We start from the raw sequence: 19,980 nt of genomic DNA, 5'->3' as shown, positions 1-19,980 counted from the left end.
TTTTTTTTTTTTTTTTTTTTTTTTTTTACTTTATTTAACAAGAATATCAGGCTAAAAGTTGAATAGAAGCTCACTGAGTGAATCTGAGGAACTATGTCATCTCAGAAATATTATTATTTGGAATGATTAACCCTAAAGATATGCTACCCCTTAGGTCTCCAGGGTCGAGTACTTAAGAAGTTAGAAACCAGAAGGCTTATTCCTTGATGAATGTGCTTCAATTCTTCATGACAGTTCTTCACAGAACTCTAATTTGAAATGTTGGCCTTGACCACATTAAGAACAGTTTTGTGTCTATATTTGTCAGCGTTCTCCAGAGAAACAGAATGCACGGGATATAGATCTAAGGAGGAGATTTACCATAGGGATTATTTCACGTGAGTCTGGAGGTTGAGAAGTTAGACAATATGCTATCTGAAGGTTGAAGACCCAGGAGATTCGATGTTGAAAAGAAGGAGAAAATAGATTTCTCAGCTAAAGGAGAGAGGAACAAAGAGAAAATTCGCCTTTCCCTTGCCTTTTTGTTCCCTTCAGGCCCTCACCATATTGGGTGATGTCCTTCCACATTCCTGACAACGGAGCTTTACCAGTTCAGATTTGGCACTAATCTCTTCTCAACCATCATAGAAACACCAAGAAATCATACCTGATCATCCCTTAGTTCAATCAAGCTGGCAAATAGCTATCACAGTATATTAAATAGACCACAGTTAAAGTTCTTGTCCATTCTCTTACGAAGCATTCTTTGCAACATAGGCAAGGAAGGTTTTAGTTGATTCTACCTGCCATAACAATTTAACCACGTTAACACCTTAAGAAATGTGTGTTGCATTTCTGCTTGTAACAATCTCTCACCCACTCTTAGAAAAAAACCTAACTTTTCCTAGTAAAGTCTGACACTCTTGTTTTGCAGGATGATGACGACTATAGGAATTCGCATACTTCCCTGTTTTGACTGAAGTTGTACAGTGTAACAGAGAGATGGACAACTTGAAAGCACTGAGCTAGCTGGACCTGCAGCTTCACTCCTCAAACCCTGACCAGCAACTGAAACTCAAAGTGTCCAAAAGGGAGTGAGGCACTAGCTGTCTGCATAGTGATTTCTCTTTGACAACAAAGCTGCCCTCATGTTCGGCTCATAAAAACAAGGAGAGCAATAATGAGGCCAGTCCCGTGTCAAGAGCAAACCAAGTGGTGTATTAACTGGACTAAGACCAGGTGGATCACTACACACATTCTAACTGTGGAGAACATTCTCCCCTTTCTGCTCTCTTGAGGTCTTTGCTAAGAAACTCGAGAGCCACCCGCTTTAATGAAATATCCTAACGTGTACATTTCAACCATTTGATATGCACTATGTTTCCTGTTTTTCCAATCATTACATAATGGTTCTATTATTTTAAGCCAGCTCAAATCTTTTTGGGAAGTAAATAGAGCATAAGTAATAAATACGTAAAACAAATAAATCCTTTCTCTTTACCCAGCATGAGCCACATACTCTGAAGAATATGAAAAACTATAATTACTGTTCTCAAGGGGATAGCAATATCAACCGGGGGATGAGAAATCCACTTGGTAAACAAAGGAGAGGACATTTAGAGACTAATTTTTTACTTCTCGATTGTCTGACAAAGACTAGGTCTATTGTAAAGATTTAGAAAAGGGTGAGACTGCTATGAATAAAATTGATCAGAGAAGCCTTCACTCATCGCATGAGATACATTCAAATCCATGTCACTTTTCGAGCCAAGAAGGCCCCAGTCAGTGTGCCCGGGAGATGTTAGTCCCCTCTCCCCTCAGGGTAGCCCAACAAGATGAGGCTAGTGCATCTGGCTGAGCGCAGCCGGCTCCAAGCTTCTGCCGTTATCGTGCCCAAAGGAGGCCCAACAGCGACACTATCATTTTCATTGTATGAAAAACAGTTTTGTGATTGGCTCTAGAGATGATGAAGACATTTTACTGTATTGATTTTAATTTCTCATATCTGATTACATTCAGCAAATCTTCTTTTATACAACCTCTAGCTAATCTGAACTATTCTTGCTGCACTTCTGGCTTTGCAAATCGTTACCCCAAACGTATAGTCTCTTAAAATCAAGCTGGGTATGAGGTCTCATGCCTGTAATCCCGGCACTGAGAGGCTGAGGCAAATTCAAGCCCAGCCTGGGCAAACTGATGACTTAGCAAGAGGTTCTCTCAAGATTAAAAAATAAGCAAGGGCTGGGAGGTAGCTCAATAACAAAGGCCTGAGTTCAATAGTTCAGTCCCCAGGATATATGTAATTTCCTGCTCACTAAAAGAAATTCTGGCTACTAGTTACTTGTTAGCTGACTCTTGCTTCCATAAAAAATAATCTTTTTCTTTCCCACTAATATGTAGGCAAGCTTACCTCTCATCGTGGCTGTAATTGATACATGTGTGTATTTCAGAATATTACGTTACATCAACCTAAAAGAGAAAAGTACACCTTGTCTTGTCATCAGACTATTTCTTTTTTTTTTCTTTTGAGCTTATTGGTAGATTTTAGGTATACAGTACAGTTACATTCACTATTGGGATCTTGTACCTTTACATGACAGGCGGTCTTGGTTCTCAGACTATTTCTTTTATATTTTCTTATTCAGCTAAAAGTTTAGGTACTTTTCCTGAATGGATTTCTATACTTTTCTTCACACAAATAATATGCATTGAACAATAATTATTATTAATAATGAATAATGAAAAGGTATGAGAATCAAAATAAATGGAAAATTCCAAATTTTTATGGAGAGCAACGTAAGGAATCTTCTGTAACAATTTGAGAAAATAATTGACAACAATTTAGAAAAAAGAAAATGGAGAAATAAGGAAAGTGAAAAAATGTATTTTACAATAAAAATCTGTTTGTACCAAAATATTGGTGGCAAGAAAGAGATCTCTCCATGTAGTTTTCTAAAATACCATTCAGCCCATCAAATATGCGCCAAAGACCCTATAAAAGAGAATCCAGGAATGGTATCCAGCTGAAGGTGACTGCTAAGCATTCCCCCTGTGAATGTTTCTAAATGTCATATCCTATACTTTGAAGAAATGTTTTTTTTTCCTTGCTTATTTTGAGTATTCATACATGAAAAAAAAAGTTCGGCAATCAACTGCAATTTCCAGTGAGTGAATTTATTTTTTTTTAATCTTTATTTCGATTCATTGAGTACTCAGTTTGATTTGAAATGTCAGGTATAGTTCATGTGCAATTTATTCATTCAAAAATATAACTAGCTTTGTTTGGAAACCACCATCTTAATCATCAGCTCCCAAGTATCCAGATACAGTATTCAGAGTTTGTTATGTTTGCTAAGAAAAAGCCTAAAGCAGGGGACAGCAAATGTTACCCGTAGAGGGTCAAAAACATATAAACTTTGCCAACCATGTTGTCCTTGTCAGAACTATTCAGCTTTGCTACTGTAAGAGAAAAGCAATTCTAGACACTGTACATAGAAGTGTGACTATCTTCCAATGAAATTTAATTTATGGACACTGGCATTTAGATGCTACATAATTTTCATATATCACAAAGTATTATATGACTTTTAATTTTTTTAATTATTGAAAACGGAACAGACATTACTATCATGTGGGCAATATAAAAACAAGCTGTTTGGGGTCGGTGGCTTTGTTTGCTGACACCTGTTGTGAAACATTGGTGTGAATTTGCGACCCATACACCCCATCAGGATGAATGGGACACAGGAGGTTTGAGAACAGTAACTACACAGTGTGTAAATGTATTGTACAAATATTTTGTTTATTTGGGATTTTTTGTTTGTTTGTTTTTTGAGATAGTCTCACTGTTGTGTGTAAATGTATTGTACAAATATTTTGTTTATTTGGGATTTTTTGTTTGTTTGTTTTTTGAGACAGGGTCTCACTGTATAGTTGAGACTGACCTGGAACTCACTATGTAGCCCAGGCTGGTCTCGACCTCACTGCGATCCTCCTGCCTCAGCCTCTAGAGTGTGGGATTATAGGCATGCGCCACCATGACCAGCCTGTACAAATATATTGTTAATTAATCAAATATGTTTGCACAAATAAAAATCAGTAAAAAAAAAAGTCAAGACATCTTCTCAGGGCTTAATAAGGTAACACAAGATCCTGAGGACTTTAATCCACCTATTTCTAAACAGTTATTTCACTTGGTGTTTATTCACTAACAGTGTTGTAGTTCTAATCTTTAGAACAAAATAAATATGAGAGCAATACAGATAAACAAAAGGGTAAAGTAAAAGAGAAAGGGAGGAAGGAAGGGAGAAAGAAAAGAAAGGGAAGAAGGGAGAAAGATTTGAATGAGCCAAGGCAAAACAGGAAACAGAGCAAAGTTATACTGGAATGACATGGTACTAGTACAAACACAGACCCGCCAGCTAATGAAACAAAACAGCCCAGAAATAAACCCACACATACTTGATCAACTGATCTTCAGCAATGGTCCCAATAATACACAAGAAACAAAAGATATAGTCTCTTTGACAATAACACTGAGAAATCTGAGTATCCTGCAAAAGAATAAAACAGGACTCATTTTATACTATGCAAAAATTAATTTAAAATGGATCAAATACTTAAACATGTCTCAAAATTATAAAAATAATAGAAAAAAACAGGGAAAAGTTGACGGCATGGGCTGTGATAATGAGTTCATGGGTTTGACTCCAAAAGCACAAGCAACAACAACAAAATTAGACAGACGGGGGTACATCAAAGTGAAAAGCTTCTACACAGCAAAAGAAACAATCAACAGAATGAAAGGGCAACCCACCCATGGAAAGTGAAAAAATATTTGCAAATCATGTATCTGATAATGGACTAATTTCTAATATATACATAACAAATTCCTACAACTAAACAGAATCTAATAATTGGCTTTACAACTAGGCTAAGAACTTGAGCAGACATTTCTCTGAAGACATACAAGTGGACAAGTATAAGAAGAATTCTCAACATCCCTATTAATCAGGAAAATACAAATCAGAGCCACAATGAGACATCACCTCCCACCTAACAAGATGGTTAAGGTAAAAAATACAAAATACAAGTGTTGGCAAAGAGATATAAAATGATGCAGCTATTACGAAAGCAGTATGATCATAGATTCTGATATGTTGTGTTGGCACTGTCATTTAATTGTAGAAAATGTCTCATATTTTCTTTAATTTCCCTGTGACCCACTGGTTATTCAGAAGTGTGTTGTTCATTTTCCATGTATTTATGAAATTCTTGTGATTTCTTTCGCTATTGATCTCCAATTTCATTGCACTATGGTTTGATGATATACAGAGGATAACCGCAATTTCTGTCCACTTACTTAAATATGTTCTATGAACCAGTATGTGGTTTGTTTTGGAGAACAATCATATGCAGCCTAAAAGAATGTGCATTCTGATTTTGTGGGGTGGAACACTCACAGACATCAATTAAGTCCATTTGTTCAAAAGTTTGGTTCAGTTCTATTATTTTGTTGTCAACTTTTTGTCTAGATGATCTTTCTATTTGTGACAGTGGGATATTGAGGTCCCCCACTACAAGTGTATTAGTGCTTATTTGGTTTTTCATGTCCATTAATATTTGTGTAGTTGGGGGCATTAGCATTTTGTGCATATATTTTTAATGACTGTCATCTCTTCCTCTTGGATTATTCCCTTTACCAGGATGCAGTGTCCTTCTTTGTCTCTCTTAACTAATATTGGTTTGAAATCCATTTGAAATGCAACTAGAATAGCTACTCCTGCTTTTATGGGGAGTTCCTGTCACATAGAATATTGTTTTCCACCCTTTAGCTTTCAGTCTATGAGTTTAATTGTGTTTCTTGTATGCAGCATATTGTTGGATTTTGTTTCTGACCCATTCTGCCAGTCTATTTCTTTAACTGGTGAATTGAGACTATTAGCATTGATGGTTAGAACTGATACATAATGACTAACTCTTGTCATGACTTTTTCTTTTTAATGGATTCTCCCCCTTTTTAATTTCTTGTCTTGTCTGATGGATTCATTCTGCTGGGCTTCCTGGGACTGTGATCCTCATTGTCTTTTCCTAGGATATTGTTCAAAATTTTTTTGAGTGTTGATTTTGTATTCATGAAGTTCCTATGGTATTCTGTCATGAAAGTATCTTATTTCTTCATCAATTTTGAAAGTTAGTTTTGCAGGGTCAATCTGTGTTGGAGATTGTTTTCTTTTAGGGCTTGAAATACTTCACTCCAGACTCTTGAATTGAGGGTTTCTGTGGAGAAGTCTGCTGTGATTCTGATGGGCTTTCCTTTGTTTGTGATTTGTTTCTTTTCTCTAACAGCTTGCAATATTGTGTTTTTCTGTTGGACTTTTGGAATCTCAAGTATTATATGCCTAGGTGTAGATTTTTTTTAATCCCAGCTAGTCGGAGTCCTATATGTCTCAATTATCTGAATGTCATGTTATTTTCCCTTGTGTGGGAAGTTTTCTGCCATTACTTCTGTGAACAGTTTTCTTTTTTTTATGTCATCTGCACTTTCTCCTGTTTCTTCATTAACTCCAATCAGTCTTACGTTCTTCTTTGCATGGTCTTGCAGCAGCTGCTAGATTTATTTCTCATGATCCTTTACCATTTTTAAGAAATGTTTCTTTTCCTATTTACTAATTGCAATCCTGTCGCCTATGTTTGATATTCTGTCTTCACATTGGCTCATGCTGTGTAAACTTGCAACACAGTTTTTTATCTCCTAGAAATCTGTTTACATCTGTTTTATGGATTCCATTGTTTCCTATGCTGGAATTCCATCATGTTTCTCAACTCCTCTGTTTTTTATCTGTCTGCTTTATAGTTATTAGTCATGTCTTTTACTATGGACACAATCTCTGTTATCTGAGAAATTATTTCTGATTTCATTTTTTACAGATCCTCTTTCTTACCAGGGAGTCCAGGTGGTTGAGCATCAATTGCTCCATATTGTTGCCCTTTGGGGTTGCCTTAGTTGATGTGGAAGTCTGGTTTTGAGACTTGTCTACATGTTTTCTCATTTCAAAAGATGCAGCCTGTTGCAACTTTGTTGAGGTGACCTTTTGCTCACCCTGTGGATTTCAATTCTCAGCAAGCCTCATAGAGGTTTTCTTTCTGCTGCTCACCATTGTGCCAATTCTTGGGTTCTGCCATTGCTGGCCTTTTGGGTCCTTGCACTGTTCTGTTGTCTGGGAGAGGTTCTGGCTGGGTCCTGTGCACACTTGGGATGGTATCTGGGCATGCCTCTGTCTGAGGTCTGCCTACCTGAACAGCTGTTATCTGGGAGGGCCTTTGGCTGGGAGCTCTGCACCCAAGTTCCTAGTGTCTAAGCAGGCTTCTGAGTAGGGTCTGTGCACCTGCACAGCAGCTCCTTTCCAGGCAGGCCTTTGGCTGAGGTCTGTGGGCCCAAGCTAATTGTGTCTGGGTGGCACCCTGGCTGGGACCTGTGCACACTAGCACTGCTCTGGTATACCCTTCTGGCTGGGATCTGCACCCATGTACTGATACCTGGGCCTAAATTTTATTATACACTTAATCATTTTTTAAGAGAACAGATCTCCTGTCAAGTGTTCTTACCAAAATAGATAAATAAAGAAAAATTGAGACAGAAAGAAGACATTATTATAGTAAAGTCCTCAAATGCTTGGAGTGATGATTTTTTAAAATCTTTCCATGACAGATAAAACTATTAACATTAAAGTGACTAGATATTAGAATTAAAATAGGTTAATTTTGTAAGTACAATTTTTAAACCTCTATTATTCCTTCATTTGCATGTAAAATCTCTCAGTGTCAAAAATGCCAGCCTGTATGAGAAATTCAAACTTCTAAATTTTAAGAGAAAGTAACCAACAAAAAGAATTGGAATGATAGAAAGATTATAATTATGTTAAAAATTCAATAATAAATTAATAGCAGTGATAAAAGAAAAATTAACATAAAGGTCCACTTCAGTAGCTCATGAAGTAGATGTAATTAATTTAACAAGTTAATAGAGTAGAAGGAACATTTCTAGAACCTGGGAAAATTAAAAATGTGATATTCACAAAAACAAAAAACAAAAACAAAATTATTTCCCAGCACTGTTTATACCATAGACTGAACGTATCCCCCAGAAAATTCATATGTGGAAACATAACCCTCAGTCATGAAATCTGGAGTTTGGGCCTTGCTCCTAAGAGAAGAGCTCTTGGAAAAGGTATAGTGTCTCCTACAGCTGACCCCAACAGAGCTCTCTTATCCCATCTGCAAGATGAGGACATGGCAGAAAGATACCTGCCTGGGAATCTGAAAACTAGCCCTCACCAGGTACTCAATCTGCCAGTGTCTTGAACTTGCTGTCAAGAACTACAAGAAATCAGTTTCGTGTGTTTATAAGCTACCTTGTTTATGATACTTTTTGTAGAATACAAATGAACTAAAACACACTTCAACATTCATGTCCATGTGTCCATGTTTCCAAAAGGCTACTGCAAATTGTGCTCTAATCTTTGGAAATAGATTTGTACTTTTGGGATAGCATTTGATGTTTAAATATTTGTTTCTGGGATACTCTGTTCTCTATTTTCCAGAAAACTCATTACAGATACGTCTGATTACAAAGCTTCTGGGATGCTTACACGAGTAAAGAGAAATTTTCTGATCAAAGTAATTTAAGGCATGATGGAAAGGTGGGAGGGCTATAGTCATATTATTGATGAATGGCATTTCTCAGGCTCTGCAGAGGGCTTAAAAATCAAATAATATAGACTTTTACTCCTCTCTTCAAAATACCCTCTTTGAAATTAACAAATAATATTAAGTTAACATGTATAATTTTCTTTCGCATTCCTATGTTTTCCCCTGTTCTGTGAATATTTATTGACAGCAGTATGGACTATGAATTATTACCTCAATATCTACTCTCTTCTCCTTTTGTAGCAGTAGAAGTCCCAGCTACTGACTATATTACTATGCTTCCTCACAACCAGATGAGGCCAGGTGAGAAGGTTCTGCCCAATAGAATGTGAATAAGAAAATGGCTTTGAAATTTCTGGATTCCATCTTCCAAAATAATAGAACATGCTGTGCCTGCCCCTAATTTTCCCAATATCTTTCTCCTTCCCCCTATCTCAACCCTCATACTGGGGATTCAAAATGGGACCTTCTCATTGAGCTACCTCTCCAGATATTTTTTTTGAGACAAAGTCTCATTATGTCACTAATTTACATAGCTGGGTTTGAATTTACAATCCTCCTGCCTCAGCCTCCCAGAGTGCTGGAATCACGGATGTGTACCACCATACCCAGCAGTCAGTATGTCCCTCCTTCTTGAACAGCATATGATGGTAGAAGCTACAGTAACCACACTAATACCCCATGCCTATTCCCACAACATATATTTTCTTCAAAAATAAATATTATTACTTATTTTATTCCTCATTCTCTATCTCTCTTCAGTAGGAAGTGCAGGGCCTTTTTTTTTTTTTTTTTTTTTGGCCTATTCAGCACCCAAAGCATCAAAAGATACATAGAAGGTGCTCAGTAAACAGCTGTTGGGTAAATAAATATTCATATAAACATAATCTAGAGAGCTTGGAAAATAGAAACACAGGTGCTACTGAAGTTTGTGATACCAATACGTGGTGTGGTTATTATCACCAAATGTTCAAGGTTCTGGCATAAATACTCCATTACTCTGTTTAATTTCTCTTTTTGAAAAATAAATGTAAATCAATTATTAATTGTTTCCCCTGTCAACAAGACCCAAAGGAGAAACTGGTATTGCATAAAGCCTAAAGGATTTTATTATTGTTATTTTTTTTCTTTGTTTTAGACAGAGAAATATAAAATATTACATTCTAACCTTGAAAATTAAGACAGGAACTTTAAAGTCTTTTTAACAAATACAATAAATGAAATACATTGCTTTATGTATTATAAAACTAGCTTTAGAGTCTGAGTTTGAATAAAGAAAAAGAAAAGGAAAACATGGAAATGAATAAAGAAAGGTGAGGAGAAAAGAAATCTATTTGGCTTAGTAAACAATGATAACTTATATGTACGAAGAGAATTATATCTTACAATTGTTTCTCATTTATTTTAACCCACTAGTTACACAGTTCTTCACACTGTAGAAATTTTATAATGTCTTTAATCACTTCACAGAAAATAATAGTGCAGTGAAAAATCCTTATGCATGCTTCCCTCTGCTTTTGAACCAGTTTTATTCTGCAGACATTACCAGGAATTGGAGATATTGGGTCACAGTGTGTGCAGTTTTTAAATTTTTAAAGTATATTGTCAATTTGCCCTTCACTTCCAGGAACTCCTATAGAAAAAATAATTTAAAACATGTATACACTCCAAGTGTTACATATACATGAACTTAGCCCTTCTAAATGACAGATGAGCTTTCTCATCAGGGTATATTAAATCAACAAGAAATGATGACTGCATTCCTCCATCTAGGGTTAAGAAAAAATTAGGCTTCAATCGCTCAATGGGAAAATATTTATTAGTGCCTGTGGTTTGCCAAGCATTACTCTAATTCTTGAGGATTGAGAATTAATAAAACATGGCTCTTTCCTGAAGGGTTTTTTATTTTGATTGGAAGGGACCATCCAAACAAATACATGAATCAATTCGGGCAGAGAAATGGGACCACAGAAGTGATGGAGCAAGATAACTCCTGGCAAAGGAAGTAGAGCTTACTAAGTTGCCACCATGGTAGGATGGACAGGGTGGTCTCAGAACTTCTGTGGTAAGACAGCACTTGAATAAAGATACGAAGGGTGCTAAGAGTAACCATGCTGCAGAGAACAGGAAAAGCAAAGCAGCAAGAATGGCCAGAGAGAGGAAATAGGATGAAGGACGCAGGAGAAGGGGTGGGGGGCAAAAAAACCCAGCTGGGGTGATCTCTGAATTGTACTCTGAGTTACAGGGGAGGCTAGAAGCAAAGGGGGACATGAACATCTTTCAAGCAGCTGGGTTGTGAGCAGAGCCCGAGAGAGGAGTACAAGGAGGAGTTCGGGGTGCCAACTATTCAAGTGATACTGACCACAGTGGGGATGCTCAGAACTGTGAAGTAACCACAGACATGGTGGAAATGTTCAGGCTCTTAATTCCAGTCAAATTCTCTTCCCTCCTGTTAGGGTCTGGTCTTATCTGAGCCTTCAGAAAGAACCAAGCATGATTATTTATTGTTTGTTTGTTTATTTTTTGTTTGTTTGTTTTGAGATAGGGTCTCACTATGTAGTTGTTACTGATCTGGAACTCACTATGTAGCCCGGGCTGGTCTCAAACTCACAGGGATCCTCCTGCCTCGGCCTCTGGAGTGCTGAGATTACAGGCGTGCGCCACCACGCCCATCTTAAGAATGATTCTTTATATACATAATTTTTTTGTTGTAAATGTAGAGAAATATCTCATACCACAAAATAGTCACAATGAGTGTTAACACACAAAATCTGTATCTGAAGCACCTAATGAGAAACGAATAAGTGTAACTAAGGTTTCCATAAAATATCTTCTCATTGTTGTCTTGTAGTAGACAGAGGCAAAACCATGTACCCATAGTCCTCACTAGAATTTTTTTTTCACTTTCAGTACATGCAACCAAGAGCAGTGTTTATGAACAGTAGCAGCTCATAATGAAATGGCTCTTTGGACAGAGATTTATTAATCTTATAATGCCAGAAGTCTCATAAATAATGGCCATGGGAATACGAATAAATTTCTAATTTTATTAGAAGGTCTGACCAAGTACCAACACCTCCCCTGAGAGGAATTTATGTTTACAGTTGGATCTCATCACAGAGCTCTGTAGAAGGGACAAGATGTGCTTTGTGTTTGTGTATGTGTTCACGTGTTTAAATTGCCTTCCCTGGCTATTTAAAATACTCCCAAAGTGACGAATTTTGTTTACACTATCACAGTAAGCAGACTTTACTTTGAGAAGTAATTTGTCTTTGGTTAATTGCTGTACTTTTTCTTCCTGAATAAAGTACCAAAGAAGGCATGTTCTCCAGGACCGATAGGCTTAATATAGGGAGCCATGAGCTGTATAGACCCTTTTATCTTCAATCTACACAGCGACTCTGAAGGGAAAAGCATAAAATAGAACTGTGCTAATTCAACAGCTGCTGAAAAAACCTTCTTCCTAATTTTTAATATCTCGAGGTCTGTTTTTTCCTGGACTACTTCCCTCTGGTCTTAATAAACATGATACATACTTATCAAGTGTTTGTTACATGTTTGACACTGTCCTGATATTTAACATTAATCAGTGCATTTGGTTCTCTCAAAAATTATTACTAACCCCATTTTAGATCAGGAATCTTCAACCAGAAAGGTTGAGGAACATTCCCGAGGTCCCAGTGGGAAGCTGGCAATGTGATGCCAGGGACTCCGTCGTCCATAATGCCACACTCCCGCTTGTTTGTATTTTAAATTATTAATCAGCATTTTTACAGACTATCCATCTTCTACTCTCTCACATTGCCTACGTAACTTACTCTATTCTTTGGTCAACAGTCTGCTCCTCACCTTTCAGATTCACTGAAGGTGTCATTTCAACTGTGGTCCAACAAGATGCTATTCAATCTCTCTCATTTCTCAATCTTGGTAATTTACTTGTAAGAGAACACATTAAAATTAGCATGCTACTAACAGGAAACTATGGACTTTGATGTTTTGATGCTGTTTAGTCTGACCTGGCAACAAAGCTGATAGAACAAAACCTATCTCATTTTTTCCAGTGGCCCATCTAATATAAATAAAAATGTAAATAATTTGATGTGTATGGATTTGCACATAGACATTTCCAACACCCCAGCCATTGTTTTATCATGACAGCTGCTAAGTTTTCCCCAGCATGTGTGAAAGTCATGTTCATCTGTCCTATTTCTCTCCAAATTTGTCTTTCATGAATGAAGTACTAATTATCCTAACACCTCTTTTTCTCTTGTCTTGTCTATGTCAGCTGCTCTAATGGACCTGCAATGGCAGCAAAAAGATAACAAACATCACTAGAGAAGAAGAAAATAAACAATTATGGAATACAGGAAGTTAAAAGCCAGAAGTTTTAAAGCAGTTGGTTTTTGCTTATAAGGACTTGCCTTTTAGGTTATATATAATTTTCTTTGTGTGTTTATTCTCATTTCTCATCTACATATTTTGCCCTAACGAAATGGCTGGGGAAACAGAGGGACATTTTACTATAGGCTCTTTCACTCCATACGCATGTGGTCATAAGTAACTTAGCCCATTTCTTTACCTGTGAAACGGAGTTAATCACTGCTGCAAAGGGTAAATGAAATCATACATAAAAACATGGGACAGAGGATGGAACAGGCACGCATTCTGAGTTCATGTTCACTAATATTTAATATGCATTTCTAATTATAATATCATAATATCTAAATTTGGGCATGTCTGAAGGAAAAAGCTTACTAGTAATGAGTGTATAGCAATAGGCAGAAGGAATTATTTTGAAGGATTAATTTATCTCTTGTTTCATAAAGAGAAATAAAAAATAAACTAGTCTGGTAAGCCAACTTCAAAATGAGAACGTCTAACGTTAGTTCAGAGGCATTTCATTAAATTCTAATCAGTAACATATATAAACTAATGCACATGAACATCAAATCTAATCCTTAACAAGACGAAAGAGACAGTATAAATTCTAAGAAACTTTTTACACCCTGAATTGATTTCCAATAAAACAAAAATTTAAATGATATACATTGTTATTTGTATTTCTCATCATACTTTCATCAATAGTCTTTGGTATGAAATTGTCCAAAAAAATATTTCTAATGAATATTAAAATATAGTAGAAGCTCTTTCTTGCTTGCTTTAGATAAAAACCCCTTAATACCAACACAGCTTTAGTTGCCTATAAAAGATCCTGTAGGGATGGAACTATTTAATGAGTACCACACAACAATGAAAGGTCTCCCCTTTATTTCAACCGACCTTCTTGCCTTTTAGAAATTAAATATAATGTTTACTGATGCATCTAGGACTTATCACATAACCATGGGCAAGTCATTCAACTGCAAAGGGCTCGCATTCTTCATGTGCCAAATGAGAAGACTAAATCAGATTGCTCTTATGATTCTCCTAATTCTATTTTTTTCAATTTAAGAGATATCCGACAATGATTTACTCTGCACACAGTACTGACAAGAGTCAGGATGGAGGAGAGAGGAACACAAATGTATATGGCCTTCCCCTAAAGGGTTTACAACCAAAAGGCCCATGATGGAAGAAGGTGGACCCCATCTACCTCTGTTCCAGAGCCTCAGCTTTGGCATTTTCCCTGACCGTGGGTGGCAGTCTCAGGTGAGAGTACGGGACTAACTTGACGTTTCCCAGAGGTACCAGCAGGAAGGACAAGCAGTGTGCCTTACCCACTGACGGACCTGGGTCTGCTGATGGATTTGGCCCTCTTAGACTCCTTTGGTTTCTCTGCAAGACAAAGATCACACTTCTGTCATATAATTCTTCCTTTAGAGGACTTGGACCACAATTTTTTTTCAGCTTTAATTGAGTTTATTGGTACATTTTAGGGATACAGTAAAGTTACATTCATTGTTGGGAATTTGTACCTCTACATGACAGGTCTTGGTTCTCATTTTTTTCCCTTGTCCCTGCCCTCCCTTCACCCCCTCCTCCCCTCCCTGACCACAATTTAAATAATCAATCACCTCCAGATTGTCTGATTCTTACATTAGACCAGAAATAGCTTAAAGGATATTTTCAAAAGCCTCAAAGGATGTCTTAAATTTTGCTTACACTGTCTTCTAAGTCAGGGTCTAATTGTCCAATTTCTGCAGTTTTGAAAGGGGCAGCAATACCGACTCAGGCTGGCTCTGCCTTCACACTCCTATTAGCCGTTGTAGTGTCAGGTGCAGTTTTAACTTCACAGTCCTTGTTCCTGTAGTTTAGGTCAATCCTGTTTTTCTTTTTAATTTTCTGAGATTCATGTCTTACCACATTTTAAGTAACAAGAGAGGGGATCTAGTCTTTCATTTCCCACTCTTTAACTTCCCCAGGCTTCAAAATTGTATTTCAAATTGAGAGGACTTGCTATTTTCCATTATATAATGTACTCTTTCTTTGTTCATGACTTTACTTCTGTCTGTGAAATCCCCTGAACATCTGGCAATTTCATATAGACAAAGAATAAAGTGACAATTGAAACATAAACATCCTTTTTCTCATCTTCAACACCAGTGGGAGTTTTTCTTTTGTGGCATAAAAATCTTAATTCACAGCAATTTTCCATTTTGAGGAAAGTACTGGTTTTAAAAGTAAAACATGGAAATATTACATAACTGCTTTTGGAAGGGGGATAAATAATGAATATTCCTCTCAGTTGTTTTTTTTTTTCAGTCTCAGTTATTAATTAAACAGTTAATTTATTTTGAAGTATAGTCAATGCAGTTATAACACAGCTTTGGAATTTCAAAAGCAGAGAAATCAGGTGACTGATGTCACAGAAATCTAATTATGCTAACAAACAAAAAAGTTTTATGAATTTAATGATATGTTGCTTTCTACCTTTTATTATAAAAATTAGGTTTTATCATGTTCTTTGTCTCATTAAAATATGGACACCTATAATACATAATATGCAAATACATGCACATCTGTATACACATACATGTGTGTTGATCTCTAAAATGGCTCGCTCATATCTTGACCAAAATAAAGCCATACTTGACATTAGCATTCAATGATACATATTCAATACGCTACAAAAGATAATAGTGATATATTTGTAGAAAAATAGCACAAGGTACGAAATTTAATTCTCCTGACTGTTCATTCATCAGAAGATTCAAATACAAAATTTTAAGCCAAAAATGACATGAGCCCATACTGCAGACCTCACCATCTGGGGGGCTTCTTTGAGCTTGAGAAGCACAGTTGACTGGCATTGCAGCTGCGACACTTCTGGATCCTCCACCCTGTGACCTGCCCCGGGTTCACTGCTGTGAGGCGGGGGGCTCCTCTGATGGTTGGCTTTGGCAGAATGGGTCAGCCTCTCCGTCAGCTTGGATGAAACATCCTCATGAAAGCAGTGCCGCGGTCTCAGGATCTTCTTACCTAGCCTCCTTCCTCCTCTCTTTCCACGCGTGTCACACCTGCCTTACAGGTAATGAGCTTCTCCTAGCCTCGCTTGTCCTTTCCCACCTCCCGCCTTTATCCATCACACATATTCCCATGAAAATCTCTTGAATGACTACAATAGTCTCTTCCTTGTATCTGCTTCTCTGAGAATGAAACCGAAATAGGTTTTATTGGGAGTAGTTTGAGCAAACAGGTAAAACTGTGTGAAGACCTCACAGCACGGGACTGAGTGGCAGTGGGGCCACTGGAAGTACCAAGATGGCAGCCCAGTTGCTCAAGACTTCATTTGTGAAAACGTGCTGCTGAAGGGAAGTGCTCTTGCAGGTATGATTTTGCTATCGCTTGAAAGATATGAAGCAGCAATGCTCACAAGAACCACGGAATTTCTGCTGGCTGCTACTATGTCTTATTGATGCCCTGCAGAGGAACGACAAGAAGCAAAGGCTGGTCACAGACCATGGAAGGTTAAGTGTGAGATCCAGGGGCTCTCTTCAGGAGCGTACAGAGAGCTCTCTGCCTCCTTTTTTCTTCCTATTGTATTTTTCTAATTGAATCCAATTTGTTAATAGCTATGTTTAACACATCTTCTAAAGATACCTTCAGGACTTTGGGCTAGGATGTAAATTAATTGCAGAATTAATTCATCCACTCACAGGTCTTATATGAGCTTCAGGATGACACGTTTAATGGGATTTTCCAGTATAAGCAGGGGTGTCAGTGCCCTGCCTAGAGCCCCTTGTTAGGTGCAGGGTAAATTCATTGCAGAGAGCAGGCCTGTCTATCGGAGTCCTAGTACAAAGAGACAACTCTTACAACTTTTGGGCTTCTGTGGCCCCCAAAATGCAAAGTAGGATTTTTCATTTTTATTTCCTCCTTCTTGTCTTCTGTTTTCCTCCCTTCTTTTCTTTGCTGCTTCATTCTTTATTTCTGTTGGCTTCGGAAAGGAATGCAAGGCTGCTCAAAAGTGGGACCCTATCTTTTGAAATCTTCATCTGTTGTTTTTTCCAGGTTCACAGAACTTTTTGTGCTAACTAAACCTTGGCTAAGTCCCAGAAAAATAAAATATATAACAACTTTATTCCAGTGCGAGATAGTCTGTGTTCACAGGGTAAAACTATTCAGGGAAGAAGGAGATGGAGATGACTCAGATTTGATAATGCAGAAGCAAAGGGGGCAAATAATCCACATGAGCAAGAGCTGAGCATTCTGGAATGAGTCTAACAGTGGGTCCAAGGCATGGGACGGTAGCCCTAGCTGAAGAAGAAGTTTAATTTTGGAGATTGTGAGAGAGAAATTTGGGTAGAACTTATCAGATCAGATTTGAATTTATTTTAAGAGCAAAAAGTATTCACTGGGAATTCTTCATGGAGGGATTATACCTGGTGTATAGTTTGCAGAAAGAAATAGAGAGGGGAAAGGCTGTGTGTGTGTGTGTGTGTGTGTGTGTGTGTGTGTGATGTTAAAGGAAGAAAACATCTGAGATGGGGTGAAATGTGCTGTTCAAGACGAGATGCAGGATCTCTCCTCTCTCTCTCTCTCTCTCTCTCTCTCTCTCTCTCTCTCTCTCTCTCTTGCTCTTTCTCTTCTCCTCCCTTACCTCTTCCTTCTAACCTCTTCCCTATAAACTGAGATTGTCTGTCTTTCATATCAGTTCTTTTCTTTTTCACAAGCATGAATAAGCACATTTTTCTTTGTAATTCTGCCTGTTTCAATTAAATTAAAATCAGATTTTAGTTCAGACTTCACTTACGTTATTATAGTCAGGGTTTGCAAGGGAATAGACTTTATAAAGGACACAAAATTTACAAGATTATTTTATACTATTCACCCAAAAAAAGTCAAATGCAGAAGAGTGCAGGAGATCTGTCCACATGCTAGAGGCCCAAAGAACTGAGCCAAGGGCCTGGACAAGTCCAGCTAAAGGCCTAGAGCCCAAGGCAATGGCTCATGCAAGTCCATATCAAGGATCTACACTGGGAAAGCACAAAGGCCAGTGATGGAAGCTAGAAGAAAGTCTACACCAGCGGGGTGAAGGACCCACACCATCAGGCTGAGGGATCTGCACTTGAGCCAGGAAGCAACACTAAAGCAAAGACCAGCGCTCCCCTGATGAGAACAGCAGACAATTCCAGCCACAGAGAGGACCCCAGCTCCTCCTCTAATGAGAACAGGTGAGTTCCTATCAGGGAAACCAGCAAGCTTCTCCTGGGAAATCAACAGATGCAATCTTCCCCTCCAGTCCTCCTTATATGCTGTTGGCAACGATTCTCAGGTGGGTCTTCCATGCCCAGAACCATGCTGACTCAGTTCAGATGAGCATTCCAAGTTGACCATTAGTTAATCCACAACAACTTATAATATAAAACAGGAGATTTTAAACTTTGTTGAATTGTTTTTGTTTATATGCCATAAAAAAGTAAAATTTGCATATAATGAAGTAGGAAGGAGCTTAAACAAAAAACAATCACCTTGTTTTTGTTACATTTAGAATACTGAATTTCTGTCAAAACATTGTATTATGCATTTGCTATTTCTATATAAATCACAAAGAGTAAAAAAAGCCATGTTCCAATACTGGTGATTAAACTATTTTATGTATTTGCAGGATCAATGGACTTATAAAAATACAAACATTATATTTTTGGCCTCAGAATCACCCAGAGGCAAACTTATACCTGAGATCATCAAGGACCAGAATGCAGTGCCTCCTGTGCTTAATCCCTGATGTATTCCCAAAGCAAATAGACATATGATAAACATGCCTTCTAAACCCATAGGCTTCCCCCTCAACAATTAATGTCTGTAACTTAGTCAAAGAAAGATTCTAACACATGTTTCACAAGTAAAATATTTGGCCACACAATGATGACAAAGAAGATTTTAAGGCATAGAAAATAATCATATCCTTCTTGCAGAAACTAGAGATAAGACAGGTATCCCACTAACAAGATCATACAAAATCAGGACTAAAGGGATTGTCTACCGAGACAGCTACCTGAAAGTCCTCACATCTTTGCTAGGCCTCTGTGTTGTTAATAAAATGTAAACTGCAGAAATTTGTAGTCTATGAAATTACACTTGCACAGAAATTGCAATCATTTAAATGATGCCATTTAATACATGGCTCAAAAACAACACACATCACATGAACTGCAAAGTCATCAGCCAGGATTTCTCAACTTCAGCACTACTGACATATTTTTTTTTTTAAATTTGGGGCTCTTTCTGTGCATTTTAGGATGCTTAGCCATATTTCCTTTCAACTCACACTTCCCCCACCACAAACTGTACCAACCACAAAAATGTCTTCAGATAAAATTTACCCACAGATTGCTTAAGTCTAAGCCAAGAGCTGATAAACTACGGCTAGTGTAAAAACAATACTTTTTTCAGAAGTCAGCTGAGACCATGAATTTATTTATCATTGTCCTTGGCTATTTTCACGTTTCTATGTCAAAGTTGCATAACATTTAGCCTTAAACGTTTACTGTCTAGCTCTTTTTGAGAGAAATATGTAGGATCTGCCCTGTACAATCAAAAACATAGTATCAAGTGATAATGTGTACAATTTGCTGATTTCTATGATGTGATACTCCCACCATGGCCTTTTTTCAAGGAGAAAAGATACAAAATAGCAAACTATCATATTATTTCTATTATAAGATAGAGTAGATATAAAAAATCCTTAAGAATATAAACAAAATGATAAAATCATTAGAAATTGAAAGATTTTGAGTATTTTGCCTTTGCTTTTAATGTACTTATTTTAATCAAATTAATTTTTAATAATGATAGCACTAAATAGTGGATTTGCAATTTTCTGCATATTTTACAGTTAACAAGTGAGGT

Source organism: Fukomys damarensis, unplaced genomic scaffold, assembly GCF_012274545.1.
Source record: "Fukomys damarensis isolate Sample0158 unplaced genomic scaffold, DMR_v1.0_HiC HiC_scaffold_38, whole genome shotgun sequence".
NCBI lineage: Eukaryota > Metazoa > Chordata > Mammalia > Rodentia > Bathyergidae > Fukomys > Fukomys damarensis.
Note: the sequence above shows the minus strand (reverse complement) of the source record.